Consider the following 22,277-nt stretch of genomic DNA (forward strand, 5'->3'; position numbering starts at 1 on the left):
GCATTAGTCACCATGAATCATTTTATTCACCAACAACGACACAAACCCGGCAGACAACCACGACTATTCTAATGGCAAATAAGTAATATTAGTGTTTGTGGACTTGTACTTGTACATAGTCAACACATTCTCACTACAACTCGTCAAATACCGCCGCTTGGTCATGGAGACCGACACACAGGGTTCCCCCTCTTGCGGTATCTTTGGACAGACCGGGGACGGCGTGTCAATATACGGTCGTTACATGCAGTGTCTTTTCAAACTAAACTTCCATTTTCACAGGAAATTAGGTTTAGGCAACACAACCACTTAGTTTTGGTTAGGAAACAGTCATGGTTGACTTTAAATTCACTGACTAGTGACCGTCTCCGGTGTTTGTTTGAACCCGTCCACCACCCCTCCTGCCCGCCCTTAGTAGACTATTAATACTACGTTACTTGCTCCGACTGTCGAATAACGCTGCAGATGGGTTTACATTGGAGTTAGTTGAAAGCCTTTAAAAATACTGTTGCTAAAGGGTGCTTCCGTGCGTCAGTCTCCGATGCCAAGGAGCAGTTAACCAAACGGCGGTATTTGACGAGTTGGGAGTAAGAACAGGTTGACATAATGTACTTTATACTATACGTTGTAACAAGTTAGATTCTTGCTACAGCTGATATAGTTTGGTTAGGAGGCCAGTTTTCGTTAGCAAATAACATTTTCTTTATGTGTATTTTCCCCTCAACTGGAGGTGGTTGAGCCTCATCTGGCTGCACTTTTACCAACAAAAAGCATTTGTAGATGGCCACAGAGGGCAGCGGCATGCACAGAGTCTCTAAGGAGCAGGGCAAAAAAATTACTGAATGAATGAAAACTGATGAATATTAGTTATTCTGTATTCTTTTATGATAATTAAAAGTACAATTAAAAGTATTTACCATAAAAATTATGTTGCAGTGTATATAATTTGTTATTTTCATTCTTTAAAAGTCACCAGAACCAGCAGGAAATAGAGTCTCTGAAACTGAAATTTTCCTGGAGGAGGACCCCCAAATCCCTCGCTTTGGTTTAGAAATCCTCACTATTTTTGAGGTCTTAAGGTTGGCAAGAATGGCGTTAGGACTTTTGTCATGGGGAATACAAATTACAGTATATGTCATTTTGTACTAATCAGCATTATTGAAAATGTATACATTATAAAAAAAACAAAAAAACAAGGTGAGGGGGGAACTATAAATGTAATTGTCTTTCCTCTGCAAATGAGTTTTGACAGAATTTCATAACAAGAACTTAGCTGTGTGCTCCTCATCTGTTTGTTTACATAGACTATATCTTACAAGAAAATATAGATACGCTTTAAACAACACAATGTTAAATACTGCTACACATGAGCTTCTACACATGCATGCATGTAAAGTGTCATGTTTGCTAACAGGCCTCTGGTTAAGTAGAAAGCAAAGCAGCCAAGAAAATGTTTTATATTTGTGTGATTGCAATTAACTCAACAACTGAAATGGCCATTTAAAGTGTAGCTACTTACTTTTCACTGGTGAAAGTGGATTAACAAGGTTTTGCATGTGAAAGCTACACCGAATAGTTCGAATAGTTTTGAATCTCCATTTATAACGTTGACATTTGATTTCTAAATTAACATTGGATTGCTTTTTAATATATATATTTATGTGGATGTCCCTTTGCCTGTCTCTTGTCTGCTCTGCTCCGTGTATGAGTGTGTGGAGAGGCTAAGTCCCGCACTCAGTGAAACACAAGACCAGAGGATATTAATAATCGTGTGAAGCTTTAGCAGCGGTGCTCTTAAGAAATGAATCTAACACTGATTAGTATCATACTATTTGTAGAATTAGATTCCAGTGGCTGCGTAGGATTGTTGCCAACTCGTGTGATCCAAACATTTCCAATAACTCCATAATGCTGTAAAGTCCAAGAGTCAAAATTAATAAAAAAAAAAAAAAGAGATGTAATCATTTCCAAAATTCATGTTTTTATCTAACAAAATATTCTGCTTCAGTCCATATTTGTTGGCGTTTAGCCTTTCCAAAACAGCATTTTCATTGCGGTCAAAACCAGTTTGCTCTCCCGCTCACTGTACACAAAGGGAGACACACACTGAAGAGTTATACTCATTAAAGAAAGTTGATTTGATAAAAAAAAAAAAAAAATACTTATTCAATCTGATGACAACTGTTTTTCAAATTGAGGATTTTGTTCGAGGATTTTTAAATATTTTTTAAGGCTGATGGCTGTCACAAAATATGACAACAGACATTCAAAGCTTCATTTGAAGACCTCAACAGAAGGTAGGTAGGTAGTAGGAGACAAAACAAATGTTTTCTTACCCCACGTAAGATCATAAAGCCTTGAATATAAAATGACTCATTGAAATCGGTTGAGAAATGTAGACGTTATTGTGCTTTTGTCTCGCCGAGTATGTGGCGGCGACGTTGACGTATCGCAGTAACAGGTGGATAAACCTCTTGGGGCAAGTGGCCATATTTCTGGGGTTCCGGTGTAGCAGGCGAATATCCGGGCCAAGAGTTCCTTTTCCGTGCGCTGCTCATTGTTTACAGTCTGATTAGCAACTTGAGACACGAGACTGAAGTTGTTGTTGAAGTTGGAGTTGAGAGACGACATGTACGACTGGATTGTTTCACAAGTAGCTCGTTTACAAGAATTTGAAACCAATTAAAAGCTAAATCATTGTCAGACGATAGCCGGCGGGTTCCCAGATTGCATTTCGGCCAATGCCTTCCGCCTCTTTTGCTCTCCACACGGACTGTCTACCTGCATTCGCCCAAAGCCTGCTCAACAGGATTAGTCAATACTACTCTACAAACGTAAAACCAGAACGCTTCCGATACCAAAATATCTTCCTATTTCCTACAGATTACTCTTCACCAGACTTTTAGCGCTTCTTTTAATAAAAGAGAAAATGTGTTTTTGAACAAACAGAGCTTATTTTCTTTGTTTATCAAAAAAAAACAAAAGAGTCATTAATAAATGAAGGTGTGTTTCATGATGCAGCAATTTTCACATGTTGAATTATTTGGACACAATCTGTCTGTAACAAGACAAGCCTGCAGTCAACAGTAAGAGACGGAAGTTGAAAAAAAAATTAAAAGTGCATTTAAAACAACAAATTGACTTAAGCCTTCACAAGTGAAACACATGTTTTAAATAATTTAACTAAAGCAAAACATTTTTTTTGTTAATTTCGGGCTAATTATAGCCGTGCTAGTAGAGAGAGTTGGTAATTTAAGCTCTTGGGCTCCGCTTGTCACAACGACTCCTTGAAGCTTCAGTGACTGCCACAAATAATGTGTGCACTTACTTAATAAAAATTAGCCTCGCAATCAGGCGAGTTCAAAGGGAATTCTGTGTGGCGGTGGATTAGGCGGGCGACATTACACGATAATGGCTGTGGATTGTTTGTTGCAAAGGAGCACCAGCCCAAATCACACTGGTCAAATTACAGCCTGTTTTATGTTGTTCAGATGACAGCAATGGGGAAATAAAGGGATCATGAACAAATCTATGCTGCTTTAGCTCCATGGGTGAGACCCAGGCAGTATTCATGGCTGCACAGTGTGAGCTAAAGGAGCCTAAATAACTGGCAGAAAAGGGTATTTAATGAGCCAACATCAAGGCCCTCATAGGCGGTGAAGGCAACATTATCAAGAGGATGCAGGTGAGTACAAGTGGATACAAGCATGGGATGTTTGGATAGAAGACACCATGTTCCGCATTTATCTCTACGAATTTGATGGGAAATGACTCAGACCTAGCATGACGCTGCTGATCAATGAGGATGCGGCGTATCTTGTGTCTGTCTTATAAGCAACACATTTATGCATGGAGCAAATTCACCCTCCGGCAGAATTAAGCAAAACCTGGACTGGTGAAATCACAATGTGTCGTTTTTAAAGAGACTCCTCTGCAAACAGCAACACATTTCAAAAGACTCACGCTTCACACGTTTGGCAAGACGTTGTTGAACCTAAAGAGCCGAATGATCCTAATGTAAAGCACGATTGTTATGACTGTTGATAAAGTACAAACAGAATCCTGTCACTTCATTTAGGAGGAAACACGAGTTGTTTCAGCAAACTACAGCTAATTGCTCTTTGCATTTGTAGAGACTCGACTTACACTGTATATACAATCTATTGCAGTAAAAGCGTCTGTAATCGATATTTGTGTAATAATGATAGATCAAATGAGAGGCTGTTCTCATTCACAGTCCATACATATATCTACAAAAAGTAATGCACTGCACATGCACATGCCGTGCCATTGTTCCGACGGCCCATTATTCCAAAACCCTAATAAGTCCGAAAAATGTCCAATTGGACCAAAAGCCCCACAACACGATACATATATTGCTATTTATTACCTTTTTTATACTGCAAATTATGCAGTTTGCCAACATCTGTTTTATCTGTTTTCACTCTGTTCATCTCAGAGTTTTCATTCATATATCTTGAGGTCAGAGGTCAAGGGACCCCTTTGAAAATGGCCATGCCAGTTTTTCCAAAATCTACCGTAACTTTGGAGCATTCTTTCCGACAAGCTAGCATGACATGGTTGGTACTAATGGATTCCTTAGGTATTTAGCTATTTTCAGCAAAAAAAAGCTCCCTAACCCCACTGTACACTACCTGCTCAACAACAAACAGCAGACAGACACAGTTAGAGACTAGCTGGTGATAGTGGAGCATTTAGCGGCTAAAGAGAGAGATACAAAGGGCACAATACCTCCTGCATCGGCACTGAACATTGGTATCATATGTAAATTTCTAGGTCCAATATGATAGTAATTCATACGGATACTGGGCTGAGACTTTCTGTCACATGAATGAACAAAATTGTATTTTATTGTATATTTTTTCTCTTTTATCTAGTTTAAAGTCGTTGGTATGAACATTCATATGGAGGTTTATAAATACAGTGTTTTTCGTAGCTAACTCTTTTTGTGTGAATAATGCATGTTTTTTTTATAAATTGCTGCTGCAACACTTTAATTTCTCCTTTGGGGATCAAGTAAGTAAGTAAGTAAGTGAGTAAATTACAAACTGTAAATTGCATATATGAAAGCAACCTCGAAAAAAGTAAGTAAGTAAGTAAGTCAGTAAGTCAGTCAGTCTCTCCATCTATGTCTCTATCTAAAATCCAATCTTTACCTACAGTTAGCTTTATGTAGCTTGATTTTCAGTGATGACCATTTGTTTTTTAAATCAACTAACTTACCAACAGACAGCACAAAGTCACTGATTTTAGTGACTCATATTGATTCCATTTCCTGTGTGAGGACTGAGTTTTAAATGTGTAAAACTTAAATCACACAATCCCATCCATGACCCTGTAATAAGACACGACCCAATCTTCTATTAAGCAACCAAACACATTTTCAACCTTCTGAAGGAATGTGAAAAGTTAAAGCAATCTAATCTAATAAAACTGTGATAAGGAATGGGCAGAGCAAGAGCAGAAACTGGTCCATAAAAGCCACAACCACAGACACACCAGACAACAACAACAATAAACAGGGACCTAATGAAAATCCTACAGTAACAAAGATGATATCCCTCTTGGCAAAGCCTCCGGGTGCTGATAAACTAAAACAGTGTTGATGGGCAACACTCCCAGCAGTTATCAACAAAACTGAAAAATCATATCAAATGTTTCCTGGCAACAAGAAGTCCCTCAGTGTTAAAAGCAACAGTCTTGAGGCAACTCCAAGGACGCTGTTGCTCATCATATCAACCCAAAATGTAGCGTTTTTGTTTATCTCTGCTGCATGACTTTTCTTTGAAGTGGTTCAAGAATAACTCAAGTTATACCTAAATTTTATTTTTGACAGGTCCAGTCTTTTCTCTTGGAGCATCTGCACTGACAGTGTGTGGCAGCTGTTAGTCTGATTGGACATTCAAAGTGTTTCATTTACAGTTTTGCATGCCATGTTGCGAAACTGATTTAGACACGTTTCCATGTTGATACATCTCTACTTAACTGCACATATTGTTGATTTGCCTTTCAATTTGAGAGAGATGTTGAGAGAGAAAGAGACAGTAAATGAGAGACATGAATATTCAGGCAGGTACATTGATATGTAGACGCTAAAGATAAACCCAAATGCACATTTAAAGGTGACTCCAGCTGCGTCCTTTTCTGGGTTTTTCAAAAGGAAACGCCCACTCAGCCGTGAGCAAAAAGCAGTGACGTAGGTTACCACAGTTACTGTAGCTAATCAATAAGGTTATGAATAATGTGAACACTAGCACTGGCTGAGTCAACATTGGCTGTGCTAAATTTGGGAATAACTTAAAGGGTTAGTTCAGATTTCAGAAGTGAGATTATGAGGTACTTTCTCCCAGTTTGGAGAAGCAGACATGAGTACTGATGTGGACGCCACGTCAGTTCGGATTCGAATGTCTCACAATAACACAAACAAACTAACCGATCAAGGTTAGCGGTAGACCAGCGACTTCCGTGTTCTGCGAGGTAGAATTACTGTTTTTGTCAAAGGAGTCTGGTGGCTTTGAAGAGAGCGATATAACGGCTTCAGTTTCCCGTTTGAAAGGGCTGTCTGATGGCGAGGTAAAGCAGGTAGGGGTTGGAAAAAGCCTTCATCCACAGTGGTAAACACACATACAGTTAAGTATGGAAACCTTTGGGTTTCACACAGTGGCGGCTGGTGGATTTTTTTTTGGGTAGGGCCAATCAATTTCAACAAACATCCTAGTACGATTCAATGCAAAAAAAGGTATCAAAAACGCATTACTACTTTGCAGTTACATTTTTATCATTTATTCCAACACTGACATAAGGACATCTTATTCATACAATTCAGTATGTTAATATAACATACGACAGATCATTTATAAAGGAAATGGGCTGTGAGAGAAGAGAAGTGGAGAGAAGCGAGAGACGAGAAGACAAGATCACGCGAGAACTGACATGAGCCCTGACGAGAACAGAGAGAGACACACGTGAACGTGCGCGCGCACACCATGGGCCAAATCAGTTTGGCCCTCCCGGAAGTCTTTTTTACGGCGCTGATTGGATGAATTGTATGTCATTCATGCTTGTAATCATATATCTTTAATCAGTGATTGGCTGTACTGCTTATTAGACCCGCCTTTCTGGGGCCAAATCCATTTGGCCCCAGAAAGTGCACGTGCAGCAGAGCAGCTGAGAGGTGCACTAGCAGAGAGTTCAAGGAGGAAAGCAGATATTTGGCGCAGTTATCCTATTTTACAAATATTACGGGTATATTCCATAGGTCAAAAACACACATATTGACAATTTTTAGAATTTTTAGAATTTTTAGAATTAATAATTTTATAATTTTTTTTTTTTTTTTTTTTTTTTGGTGGCTCAAGGTGGGTGGGGCCAGGCCCCGTGGCCCTCTATTGGCCGGCCGCCACTGGTTTCACACCTTGCCAGGTAAAGCAGAGCTAGACATCACGGCTAAAGCTGCATGCTAACTCTTACATTGCGGTAACGTGCGGTCAAGCCGGCCGTCACTCACATCTCCGTGGTCAAATCAGCCGACGCTACAACTGTAGAGCACCCATACACTGACATTTATGTTAAATGAATTCAAACGACCCAAATGGAGCTGACCATGGATGGATAAAGAGAACGGAGCTGACGGGAGAGCTAGAGACCACCTTGGAGAAGTTAGTGGAAGTATACACGTGTGACTACATCTAGTTTACAAAATAAGGTGTTAACAAAGTGAACTGTATATACAAAATATATATATGGAAATAAGATATCACTAATTTGTGAGGAAATGTCTTTATTTTTTTTTATTTTTAGGTTGTTGGAAAAAAATAAATAATAATAATTCCTGACAATGACTGATATATTCGACTTCAGGACATCTCTGACTACATACATGCTGAAAGTTAAACACTTTTACTGTATGAATTTAGATATTTCAAAATTAAAAGTCCCTAGAGGTGTATGATTCACTTTTTTCCCCATGGTCTAGTGTTAAAGAAGTTAACAAAAATCCCAATAAATCGTAATATCAAATTGCAATACTGGTAGAATGGCAATACTTAAAATCGCAATACGATATTCGACATATCGAATCGGCACAGCTTTACCTTGCCATCAGAGAGCCCTTTCCGATGGGGAACTGAAGCAGATATCTATGCTCCCTTCAAAGCCCCCAGACTCCATTGACCAAAACAGTAATTTAAAATTTTAATTTAATTTGTTGGTGTTATTATGTGACTTTCGGATCCGAACTAACATGCCGTCCACATCAGTGCGTTGCTGGGCTTCCTCACCGGTGCTCTTGTCACTTCTCCAAACTGGGAGCGTGCCGCCCGACTTCTAAGTTACTGTAGGTCATACATTTACTACTGTATGGATAAGGATATACAGTATGTATACTGTGATAGATAGATAGATAGATAGGTAGATAGATAGATAGATAGATAGATAGATAGATAGATAGATAGATAGATAGATAGATAGATAGATAGATAGATAGATAGATAGATAGATAGATAGATAGATAGATAGGAAACCAGCAGCTCTGCAGACTTGAATCTTAAGTGCAGAAGCAGACGATGCATAATCTATCTTCCGCTATGACACATTTACTGCAAATGGTGATGCAATCAGCTCTTGTGGTTTAAAGCTAAAGATAAACCAGGTCAACTGAATATTCCTTGTGGCTTGTGGTAAGGCTTTGACTTATACATTATATAGTCAGAGTGTGCCCTGTCTGCATGCACTGCAGTCTGCTGCATTTCTTTGTCCCCCCCAGAGTTGCTCCCAACTCGCCCTTTTTACCCCGCGCCACGTTCGCAGCTGCAGGTGGCGTTTCCGTACAATATTTAACAGATTCACACATGCCTTCGCCTCCCCCTGCACCCTCCACCCCGCCATCCCAGCGGGTCCCTGCATGGCGTTTGAGCTCTGAACAGCATTACCATCAGTCCAGTGTAAATAACATGAAGTGGCAACTCATAAATAGTTAATGATGCAAAAAATCCATGAAGTCACTCCCCCGGCTCTCTGAACGCTGCGCTGCTGCCGGTTGCTACGTTTCCTGGAGGGTCTTGTGGGGCGCCTAGTGTTGGTTTGAATCATTGCCGGTGCCGTGACGAATTCACAGAGCGATTAGTAACAGGTGGTAAAACGCCACAGCAGGTTATTCAAGGCAGGCTGATATCACAAAGCTAAAGGTAATTATAAATGTTTGCACTGCATGTCAATAGAAGTAGACATGAACATAAGACCTCAGCAGCCAAAAAAAAGCGATGAGCACTTTGTTGTTATGCTCAAAGGAGCTCACTGCGCTGGACAAACTACAGGCCTGCATGTCTAGAAATGGAGCACAGTGGGGGATTTTGAATGGGATCCACTTCTGCTACTTTTTGAATAATGCAAGTCCTCAGTTCCACTTTGTTATTAAATGACCTCTCCGTCTCTTCCAACAGTATGGAGGATTTTAAGGGCCAAAACTAAATATATAATAACATAAATAATCACATAAATAAATGCTTAAATGAATAATAAATATATAATTTAATGCTGTATATTTATTTATTCATTTGTATATTAATATGTATTTACTTATTCATATAATTATTTAGATATTTATAATTGTATTCATATATGCTGTCATTTATCTAGAGTGTAACGTGCTGCAGAAAAATAAATAAATCTGTCAACTTCAACCATCAAAAGTCAGGGGGCGGGTTAAAGCCTCTGAGTGGTGAATGCACAGTATCACAGACCGTATGCCTCGCAGGAAGACCCGCCCTTACTCTGCCTCTGATTGGCTATAGGACCCTTCAAGGTGTTTCAGTCGTCTGCTAAATGCTAACGCTGGCCTAGCTATGATGCTAACCGGCGCTTCGAACTAGACAGGTCCGAGAGGAGAGCGACTCAGCCACGGCAACTCACGTTTTTGTTCCGGTAGTCCGAAGGTAGGCTACTCCAAGATACATGACACCAAAGCACCACAGAAACAGGCAAACAACTGTAATTTTTTTATTTTTTTTTACAATTTTCTTATGCTATTTCATAATTAAATTCATTTCTGAGAATTTGTGAGGCGAGAAATCAACTGTGTAGATTTTGAATATTGGAAGTTTTACGAAAATTGATGCCGAATCGAAAATTTGCTCCAACGTTTCCAGAGTTGAGAAGTTACACAAAGTGGCACGAAAGCACGTTAGCGCCTGCGGGGGTCGCACAGCGCATAAAAACGCTGTATTTAATCATGTTTTACAGGTGAGGTCTCTGAGGCCGCAAACAGAACTAATGTGACATTTGTAGCAGATTTAAAGCTGCTATCAGTTAAAATCATGTTTAAAGGCAAATCTCACGAAACTAGGAAAATTCATGAAGTATCAAGGTGTTCAAACAATGTTAAATACATTTTCTCATCTGATTTTGGTGTATGGTGTACGGTCTAAGACCTGCTCTATATACAGTATAAAGCGTCTCGAGATAACTTATGTTATGATTTAATGCTATATAAAAATAAATTGAATTGAATCGAATTTTCCAGACTATATCATTCCGTATACAACATTATCTTGATACATAATTATAAACTGTACCTTTATAAAGGATTTTATTCTTATCACTTATAGTTTCTATGTTTTCCTATTTCATATATATAAAAAAGAAAAGGAGACTATTTGAGTAATATTTTGAGTTTTTGGTTTCTTTTGACATTCATCCTTCTTTTCCTCACTTCAAGTTACTTTTTAGGAGCTCATTAACTTTAGCCAAATAAGAACGTACCTTTATGCTTCACGCGCTGATATTAAAAACTGTAGCAGGAACACCTGGTAAATATGATACAATCCAAAGACAATAGCCCTGTCATAAAAACTACTAAATCATAAATATGACCTTTGTCAAGCTTGCAGCATCAAAGAAAGAGATCTAATTCTAGGGAATTGTTGTAACAGCGTATTGTACTATAGTATTGAGATGTTTCTATTATTGTGTCCACCCCCAGTACTTTACTTCAAACATCAAAAATGTGTCTGTGGTGTTTGAGGGATTTTTTTTTCAGGGAGTGGAAGGAAGGCTGCCAGTTTGGAATCTGCAGCCAAAACCAGAAGGCGGTGTCTCGGGAACAGAATAAATAAATAAATGAATAAATAAGTGAGTAAATAAATAGATAAATTAATTAATAAATACAGGAAAGATCCGACACGACAAACCCACATCCACGCTCATCCACACCGAGACCGAGCTAGCTGGTCCCAGACTGTGTTTGAACCTGGATCTCCTCCTCTTCCTCCAGGGCCGCCACACATCCCCCTTGATGCAGCACATTAGTTTCATTGCTGAATTGGATCTCCTCATGCACGCAGCGAGTTTCCCCATCAGCTGCCTGTCTGTCAGTGTGAGGATGGTAATTCGGAAGGAGGCTGGGGAACAGCTGCTCTCGCAACAGCCAATAATAATGCAAAAAAAAGAAAAAATTACTAACCTTAAAAACCGCAGAGATGGGAGTAAATTGGGAATGTATACAGCTTTCGCGGGCCCTCTCCCGTGAATTGTCTCTTCCCTGACAAGCAGCTCATTGCATTTCCCATCATGCATCTGATCGGTCATTCAGAAACACAAAACACAAATAAGTCAAGTCGACCATCTGCTTGTTAGTGGCAACTATAAAAGTGCCTGTTTTAAAATAAACAATAAAATTACTTTGACGGGCCAGAGACCACCTGAATGAAAATCAAATATTTTGTGTTATTTAAAGTAGGTGTCTGTCAACTATAAAACAAAGCTTGTCTTTAATTTATTACAGCAACACACACAATACTTGTGTCGTCCTCATTTTCTAAATCAATAATCAGCCCAGCATGCTTCATTAACAGTGACCAATCAGAGACAAGCTGGGGATCTCATTTTACAACATGAGCATTCTGAAGACATAAACCATCTGCTACTTGTAGGAACAGAAAAATCAAATTAATCCATTCTTATCATGCATTCAGATTTTAAAGCAATTAAAGATGTTCTCCGTCTAATCGCAGACACAGAAGTAGCTTGGTAATGAGGAAGGCAAACTCTTAGGTGAACTTTCCAGGGTTCTCAACAGCGCGTTTGGAAACTTTACAAGTCTCGCACACTCCAGTGAGCCGTTAGCCTGTACAATACAGATGTTGGCAACAACAATGAATTTTTTATTAAGCATTTAATCATTGTGCAAACCCAGATTTCCCATAATAGAGGGCTCAAATTCAAAATCCTGGGATGCCAAATCATCTACAGTGTAATGTTTTCTTTTTTAATATAAGAAATAAACAGCTGCCAAACAAGCGCAACTGGTTTTAAGATTATATAAAACCCAATGATGAACTAGAATGTTGAATTTACCTTAATTAAGCTTGGGGAGTTCTGCTTGCCCAGAATGCTAATTTGAGCTCAGATGTGGCGCCGGTGCTTTGGTAACCTCAGAGGGCTCGGGCATCAAACCCATGCAACCACAGCTTATTACAGCATGATGCTGTCCAATTAAAGCTAAAGTATGGGTGGCTTTAAGACAAAACACAATATGGAGCAAAGCTTAATTCTCACACATTGACTCCTTAACCTCTATCATTAACCTACAGCTCGTACACGGGACGACAGACATGCTGCGAGCGTTACAGCGAATCTGTCATTAGCAGCGGAGCTCTGGGTCATCCTTCTTTTCTTTACGTTTCGTCAGCTGCAAACAGGGAAACTTATAATAAAAATAGCCACCTCATTAATTAGGGGTGGTGGTGGTGGGGAATCGATACAGCATAGTAACGCGATATTTTGCGTGGCAATATTGTCTCGATACTAGGGGTGTAAGAAAATATCGAAAACATCGAGTACCCCGATATTATGTTTGGTGATACTGTATCGATTCTCAAAAACACTGCATCAATTTTTAATTAATGTTAAAAGCAAAGATTAACTCTTAATATGTTATTTAATTTGCAAAGAGATGTACCCTCTCAGTGTTTGTGCCCTCTCAAAGTAGTACTATGATGTTGGACTGTGATTAATGTAAATGCAGATTCCTCAGATTGCTCTGAATGCATAAAAAAGTAAACTTTCTTTTACTCAGATTTTATGTGGTGGTGTGTTGCGATACTCTAAGCAGGGCGATATATTGCGATTTTTAAAAACGTATTTTCAGAAAACTGTAACAGTGTAAAGAACACACCACCACATAAAATCTGAGTAAAAGAAAGTTTACGTTTTTACAATACGTATTATGCTCAGTTTTAAAGCTAAAGTGAAGATACAAGGGAAGACACAGGAGGAACGCTAAATAACGCTCCAAACTTGCGCTAAATTTTGGTGAGGAAAAACTGGCTTAAGTACCACCTCTGTATGATTCTTTCAGTTGCGATTGGCCTTATAACTTATGTTGAACTAAACAAAACAGTCTTTCAAGGAACATTGTGCTGCTCACACGATGTATTCAGTTTCATTCTTCCTTTTACTTCCATGATTATTGTAATTATCAGGGCTATATTTCTAGTTTAGTCCCTTTCCCTTCACCCCAGCACAATTTTCATGTGCACTCACATTTGTGGCCCCAGTTGAAATTCATGAAGTCCCCCCAGTGCTGGGGTTTGCTGGGCTGGCGACCAAGCCAAGAGCGCAATGAGCTCATTGTTACGCTCCGACTGCTGCTCTCGATTTCAGAGCTATCAACAGCTGTCGATCGGAGATGTCCTGGACCCCGTCCATCAATCACAGGCCCCCATCATCAGGAGACAAAACAAATAACAGTCAGCCAAATGTACAGCCCAGAGTCAAACCGGGTGCAACCAAACACCCCGACACAAACATGACTCAACTTTAGAATAAAAACAGCGGTCTCGTGTAGTTGTCGACAGTCAAAAAAAAAAAAAGGTCAAAAGTTCAGCAGTGCGTGAAGTTTGTGTGCCGGTCCTGGTAGAGCAGCACAACAACGCTGCCAGGTTGTGAGTTTGACTCTCGCCCGCTCAGGTCACCCATGCTGAAAGAACTAAATTAACTCACTGCTCTGTAAGGCTTCAAATGTGTGTTACTACAACAACAACAAACTGAAATAAAAGCTGCAAAACGCAGCTCTGTTCATTTTGATACCTTGAGAGCGTACTATTTTCAAATGAACTCAATAAGCTCTCTAAAAACAGGTCATTCATAAGAGGATTCTGGTGCTGTAATATCAAAGGTGATACTAAAGAAACAATAATTCCGCTCAGTCACATTATGTTCTGCCAGTATGTATTACTAAACTATATTCTGTTGAAACCTGACCTAAATCTGGTTTCTTCAAATCAAACACATGGACACATATATGATACATGCGTATGCCAATCATTTCATTAAAGGTACCCTGTTGAGTTTTTGACCACTAATGTGTCACCCTATTCCACTGATGACTGACTCTTGGTTGTAATAACACAAAAAGAAGCTTACTGCAGCAATGCACCAGCAAAGACAGTAAAGAAGACTGCAAGCTACCAAACACGGATGGAACCAACGCAGGATTAAAAACATATTTAAAAAACAAAGAAAGAAAAAATACATTCAACATAATTGCAGATTTAAAGGGGACATATGCTCATTTTCAGGTTCATACTTGTATTTGGGGTTTCTACCAGAACATGTTTAGATGCTTTAATGTAAAAGAAAAAACATGATTTTTCTCATACAGTCTGTCTGAATATACCTGCATTCATCCTCTGTGTGAAACGCTCAGTTTTAGCGCCTGTTTATTCTAATGAGCCTGCATGTGACATAAGAAAGGGAGCTAAATCTGACTGGCTTGATGAATCACATGTTTTCTGATCCAGGTAGCCCACAAAAAACTGACCGTGTATTTCACAGTTTGTGGGTTGGTAGGCACTGCAGATAAAACAGTGAGCTTTTGATGATACGTCTCCTTTGGGGCTCTTCTGTTACTGTCTTTGTTTTGTATTACATCTCATCGTCTTTATTGGGGGTGCTTTTTGTTTTAATGTGCTGAACGATTCTGCAGGTTTGTGTGGTGAATGTCCTCCACAGGGCTGTAAGGCTTTATATTGATTACTTACTGTAGGCAAATAGATACCAAGTAGGTTGATATACAGCAAATATAGATTTGGAGTTTATGTTCAATTCAAATAAAACTACAGTTTTTCCAATATTAGTGAGTTTGAATAGAAAAAAAGATAGAAACTAAATTATATTGAGTCCATGCAGGGAAACTAACTAATAAAAGCAAAATGTGTACTATTAATTTAGTATTTTATATTGATTGGCATATTTTTTCTTAGAAGCATGTTAACAGGCCTCATTTTTTTTAATACATCTAATCCTATCTACAGTAATATACTGCTGCACCTCGCTGTGCAGTGCTACAATACAGTGCTGGAATTACAGCTTTCTGTCTGTTGTAACCATATTGAACACCATGCTGCTTTGAAGCACACAGGGGCTGCAAGATGAATGTATATTATTTGTTGAATAATACGTCTAGAATACACAATCTAGAGCTGACAGTAAATTAATCTGCAAATATTTTGATACTTAATTAATAGTTCAAGCAAAAATAATAAATATTCCTTCCAGCTTTTGCTGCTTTTCTCTGTTTTATATAATTTTAAATCAAATTTATTTGAATTTCCGATGGTTGGTCAGACAAAATCAAGTAATTATGGGCCAAACAAATAGTTGATTAATTAAGAAAATCATCAGTAATGAAAATGATGGTTAGTTGCAGCCCTATGTATACAGTATCTATGTATACAGTATATTTTTTTCTGTACTCTATTATTACAGCAGGTCACAACACAAGCTGCAGAGGAACAATATGGATCTTTCTAACAGAGTGCAGGTAAATAAATCATCACCCAATCCTACCCGACCACTAACCATTGCACCATCTGTTAGCATCAAAACTATATGACACAAAGATACATAATTAATAGTTAAACAACAATCTAATTAAAACGGACAAACTGGATGCTCTTGCCATTAGGGAGCTCTAATTACGGGCTAAGTTTTAAGCTAGAATGAAATATTTAAACAGGAAAATTATCTTTCACTCTCCAGTCCTGAATGCATTAATATGGATATGTGAAGTGCATTCGAAGTGGGACCTACAAGATGTAATTTTTCCTTCATCAAAGCAGTTACTAATTGTTAAGTTTGCTGCCGTGCCATATGTGCAGCGTCGCTGGATGAGAAATGCAAATAACAGAAGTTATTTTGTACCTATCGCAGGTCTATAGAAGTGTTTCTGGAGAGTCAAAGTGCCGTACAACCATGTGCAGAAGAACCTGTGTGTTCTCACCATCAGTTAAACCAGCTGCTCTGTGTATCCACGTGCAGCCTACTTGACCCCGCTGACCCCCATTTATATTAGTTACATCATCCTAATGTAGGAATGCATTATGCAAAAGCCCTCCGCCTCTTGATTTTTTACAATAGACTTGATCTTTGCACGTACGGACCAACAGATGTAGACAGACGCACACACGGACACGCAGACACACACACACACACACACGTAGAGGGTAACATGATGTTTCCCTCAAGGCCTATCAATTCCTATGTGTAGCAACCACAGATTCCAAGCCGCCATCAAAATCCAAACAAGATCCGTCAGCAATTAAGGGAATACGGGGGGACATTAGAAAGACGAGCTGCTATCCGGCCTACATTCCCATTCCCTGCACAGCGGGCAATGGGATGAGTCTGGCATGGAGGCACTCATGGAAGACCCACGCATACCCTAGGTCATCTATATTCCACCCATGTTATGGCAATATTGATATTGGCAGGCAGGCTGCTGATATTGGGTACGTAATGATGCAATTAAAACAGGAGCCATTTTACTATTATTGGCAGGAATGTGTGTCCCCCCCACCCCTCCCATTTTAGGAGGCAAATATGATTTGGAAGCAATGCAGAGAGATCCGGAGAGAACCCACTCGTAATAAAGGAATTCATCTTGTCATATCAGTGTCGTTTTTTGGTTCATCTGTTAATGCAGTTTATTAGAGGGAGGAACTTTGTGCGGTGGCTCGCATATTTACATAAATCCATCATGCATGCGCCGGTCTATGTTCTCTTCAAATCACCAAGTACGGTGCCATAATTCACCTTGCAACAAACCATTGAGCCGAGTCTTATGTTTTGCTTAACTGCACTCAAGTTGAGAATCAAATATATAACGAGGAAGAAATGCTTTTCTTATCCATTATTGAAGTCATCTGCAAAGATATGAGATCTGAAAAAGAGCCCAGAATGAAAGAAAAATGCAAATGAGTCCAATAATATTGGTTTATGCACAGGTTATATACCTTGGAAATAAAAGACCTGAGTGCTTTTAGAGCCATATGTTGTTCCTTTGTTCCAAGAGGGGAGATGCCTTCATGTCACTTATGTTTCTGATTAGCAAAATGATTTATGCCACAATCACTCAAAAATTCAGACAGCGAATGTGAAAATGCATTGTGACTCCACCAGATGTGCACAATAAAACAAGATTCCCATTGTAATCTGGGGTACTTAGTTTATATGAAGCTAATATAAGGCACACTTGGATGTGGCAAAGTCACTCTTTTTAAAATTTGACTATAAATGATTGGAAATAAATTGTGTGTTTTATGCTGGATGGCATGAGTGGGTTGATAAATTAGGAACAGTTTTGTACCCTGACTTATCTACAAGACAAACCTGGTGGAGATCACAGGGATTAATTGCTTCAGAGGTGTGAAACGCCGCTTTCCCATTCTTCCCCGCGCATTCCGCGCCTAAACAATGATTAATCACCCTTTAACTATTCTCCAGAGGATGCCGGCATTTGCCAAGCCTGGCCTTATCCGCCGAAATCCGCCTGTGCAGGTTGGGGAAGGTACTTGCCAGGTACAGCGAAGGCAACCTGTCCTCATCCGTTATCAGATTAGGGAAGTGTCAGGGAGCAGACGCACAGGAGCAACGCTGTTGTTCCTCACAGATCCCAAACCACTACGCACCAACTCCTCCCCCCAAAAACACAGATCCCCCCCCCCCAATTTTACTTCCTCTTCCTAACCACCCCCTCCCTCCACCTCACCCGCCTCAGCTGCCACTCACTCCAAAACCATCAGCCCCCGTCAACGCTTCCCAGCCAGTCACGTGGCCAGGCTGCTCTGGCAGCTCGCAGTGCTGCTGATCGTCTGCCAGCAGTGAACGCTGTGAATCACATCACGTGGCTCCAACTTCTGTGGAGAGTATAAAAAGTGCCCTTCAAAAAGGCTTCTCTTATTATTAACAGATACCTGCAATAACTGCATGGAAACGTGTTACTATGTCACATACTTCCGTCGGCCTGTCGAGCTATATTCACATTCGGACAAGATCAATGAACACAACATCTTGAAACCTCATTTCTTTCGAACCCCTCGGTGTTTTAGGTTAACTTTGACGTCAGGGAATAAAAAGTGTCCTCAAATATAAACCGCCATCACCCTACTACTGGTCTACTGACGGGCTACTGTAACAAGTACCTTTACAGTCGTTTTTGTACCCTATTGTAACCAGACAGGCGGCCCACTGTGGAAATATGGTTCAGGTTCCTCACTGACCTTTAAAGGAATAGTTCAACATTTTAAACATTGGTTTTCCAATTAGAGAAGCAACGTAGAACGTGCAAACTTTAGAGGTCCCGGTAGGCAGGGTTTTTGAACAGAGCCAGGTTAGCTGTTTCCCCAATCTTATGCTAAGCTAAGCTAACAGGCTGCTAGCTCTCACTTCATATTTAGCGTACAGACAAGAGAGTGGTAATGATCCTTTCGTGTTTTACTTTTGGCAACAAAGCGAATAAGCATATTTCCCAAAATGTTTTAAAATTCTTAAATGAAACCTAATTTTCTTAATTTTTTTTACTAATTTTACAAAATAATTTCCTTTTTTTATGTATTATTAATTCTATTCCCACACAATCAAATAGATGTTGCAGTTCCTCCTGCTTCAAAGAGCAACTTGAAACCAGCTGAAGATCATGTTTCTGCTAAACCTCCAGTAACTTTTCACTGTGCTGCAGTGATGTCACGGTGTGCACCAGGGTGTGGTCAGTACACCGTGACATCACTGTTGAAAGTGGTCAAAGGTGCAATAGACTTGAAACTTTAAAGGGAAACACAGCTTTTTAGCTTTGTTTTTAGTTACTTTTAAAGTGCGGATGAACTTAATCTTTCATCAATCCATCCTTCCTTCCTGTCTTTCGTTCTTTCTTTCTTCATTCAGGCTGTTCTCATACACTGTCCGTAGCTATATCTACCAAAAGTAATGCATTGTAATTTGTATATATCCCATAAATTCCATTGGAATGTAATCCACGTAATCGTGAACCAGGAAGTATAAAGTGCAACAAGCTTACTGCGTAAGATGGAGGTCGCGGTAGATGGGCGGGTCCAAAAACATCGGACTTTCTCCCAGGAGACCGCTGTTTGTGTCCCGTGTGAAACCAGAAGTCAACGTTGATTTATTTGTCACGTAACTTCCGTACTTAAGTAACGCCACTTCTGTAGTTATTGTAATCTAAACCACAATCTTTTCCTAAACCTAACTAAGTAGTTTTGTTGCCTAAACCTAACTAAGTTGTTTCCACTGATGACGGAAGTTTATTTTGAAAAAACTGTATGCACGTAACATGCGGAAATTAACACATGTGGCTGGACATTCGTAGGAAAACACAAAAAAATGCAAAATACTTTTTCGTAAGATATCATACGAACCGTTGTATGAGGATACGTTGAGCGATTATATTGGGTTGTACAAGACTCTGATTTTATATGACAGGCTGAGTCTCTGGTTACTTGCTCAAGTGAGTTGCAGGACATACAGCCATAATATAATGCTTGAACACATATTTAGTGGGAGGGGTTCGGTGCAGTTTCTAAAAATAAAACACTCCGTCCTCAAAGAAAAGCCATAAAAAGGTCATCGTTAATACGGTGAGAGAGGAGCCTCAGAGGGAGGATTTTGAATCATAGATCCCAACAGCAAACAACAAAAGGAGAGACAATCAATAAGTCGGAGACCTCACACGACCTGAGGACACACATGTGACAACTTTGCTCTGGTCAGTTTGCAAAACGAGGTTATCCTTTTTAATATTTCATGCCACCTGCAGCGAGTGTCTGCTCGCACTAATGCGGGAGACAGATAAACAGGCTGTTGGTCCCTTGCTGATGTTTTTCATGACCACGGCTCATAAGTGCAGGCTTTATCTCCATATCGACTCAATATCCCAAATGGATAACTTGTGTTGCCTCTGATTTGCGTTGGAAGAGGAGTGAGGCGTGAAAGCTGCAGTAAAGGCAGGGACACCTCTTGCTAATGCTGTTTGAGCTGCCTGGAGGCCCTGAGGGGCTGCCTCACACTCTGCCTCCGTCTCTCTGTTCCCCCTCACAGATGGACCACACTCCACCACTGTCTACTTAACGCTTCCCTGCTCTCTATCAGCTGTCAAATGCAATGTTATCACTCTGCTATAAAACCAAAATAGCAATTACTCAACAGGAGCTTCATCGCAAACGCTGAAAGGAGCGTATACCACGGCACAGGATCCTGTTTTGATTAGGCAGTTTTCACTCTCATTGTTAACACATGTTGACGAAGCAGAGCATGTTTGTGTTGCCTGAAACAAAACTTAAAATCTGGTGGTTTTTCTATATAGTTTCGCATGGTCAACAAATCCTCCGAAAATAGCAAAACCAACGATGCGATAGTTCGTCTCTCAGTATTTTTGGAGTCCCTTATTCTGTCTTTTGCGCTCAGCTCCAGATCCGTTAGTTCCAACGCATTCTCATCCCAACTCGTCATATACTGACGCTTTGTCAGAACGCTCGCCGTCACTCTTTTCGGTCGCAGTAAACAATGCTGTGAAACAAAATCACGTGTAGGTTCAGGTAATAAAACCACTTAATTAGGTTTAGGATAAAGCAACATGGTTGGGCTTAAAACTACTACGTTTGTACAGTGAAAATGACGCTGAACGTTGTGAATATGGGACATGAACGAACAGCTGATTACAACGTGAAGCACAGGACATGAACAGCGGTCTCCTGGATGAATACCGACGCTAAAGGGTGCCTTGTACATCGGTATCTAACACTGATGGCCGTGACAAAGCGTTGGTAATTGAACGGGCTGTTAGTTCATACTAAAAGGCCAGTACATACCGGGGGCGAGACAAATAAACAACACGAAAATGCAAAGAATTGCATGTGTCCCATCTCTGGTGGGACACAAGGTGATATGTGTTGGGATCAATTCATTGTTGGTTTTAGTCTTTTTATGGGATTTGTTGACAATAGCTAAACGATGAAGGTAAAGGGGAAAAAAAGAGAACTTTCAAAAAGCACAAAAAGAGTTTGCAAACCAGGCAAAGAGCTCTACATATTAAATGATTTCAGTTCATATGTTCAGCACAGGGGAGTGAAATGTAAAAACATATCAGCTGTGACTCATTTAGCTTCAGGGCTCAGTCTTTTGAAGCTGTCTCCAACAAAGAAGTGCCAATCAGTTCATTACCTGCAGGTGTAACAAGTGTCTACCTCTAGTGAGAAAGGTGTCCTCAGATTTGCCTCGCTGAAAGTCTCACTTAGCAACAATAAGTCTAAGGAAGTGCATCAACTAAACAAAATGTACACACATTGTTACATACTACATACAGATCATGTAACCCTATATATCTATACAACTATAATCTGGACTATATTATATTGACAGATGATTGTAATTCACTAACTATGAGCACAATGTTAAAAGATATGTAAGGGATAATGTACAGCGAGCCGCTCATTGTTGTGAAATAAACGCGGACAGGGTGATGCATTAAGCGGAGGGGTGACCCCCGACCCCCCTGCGTTGTTTATTTCCCAACAATAACCCACTAGCTGTACATTATCCTGCTTATTACATGGCTACTTACTTAAAAAATCAATAATTTGACACAAAAACGGTCCGTCAGAGTCCGACATCAGAACTGCGACCATAGCAACGATCTGTTATCCATAGCAACAGTCTGCTATTAAGAAATAATAGACCGTAGAAGGCCGCGAATGATTAATCAGAATGGAGTATTCAACAAAGCCGTGTAATATAACTGAATCAACACCTCTATGACAATGAGAAACTGACATTTTTTGGCATTATAAAGTAGTCTTTAGGCAGAACAGTTAAGTTCCCGTACAACTAAACTGCATTCTCAATTAGGTTTCAAGGGAAACACATTTTCTCGGGAGCACTTTTAAACAGATTTAAACAGTTGGTTAATG

The 22,277-nt window shown here is 39.8% G+C and overlaps 1 long non-coding RNA gene across 1 annotated transcript in view; it reads right to left on the reverse strand.

The window, feature by feature from the left end:
* LOC141778523 (uncharacterized) overlaps positions 1 to 22,277 on the reverse strand; it is a 130,785-nt gene that overhangs the window by 24,550 nt on the left and 83,958 nt on the right. The window contains exon 4 of the long non-coding RNA XR_012596094.1: positions 11,480 to 11,592. This is a non-coding gene — a long non-coding RNA (uncharacterized LOC141778523). The remainder of the gene's footprint in view (positions 1 to 11,479; positions 11,593 to 22,277) is intronic.

This window comes from Sebastes fasciatus, chromosome 12 (genome assembly GCF_043250625.1).
Source record: "Sebastes fasciatus isolate fSebFas1 chromosome 12, fSebFas1.pri, whole genome shotgun sequence".
Classification (NCBI taxonomy): Eukaryota; Metazoa; Chordata; class Actinopteri; order Perciformes; family Sebastidae; genus Sebastes; species Sebastes fasciatus.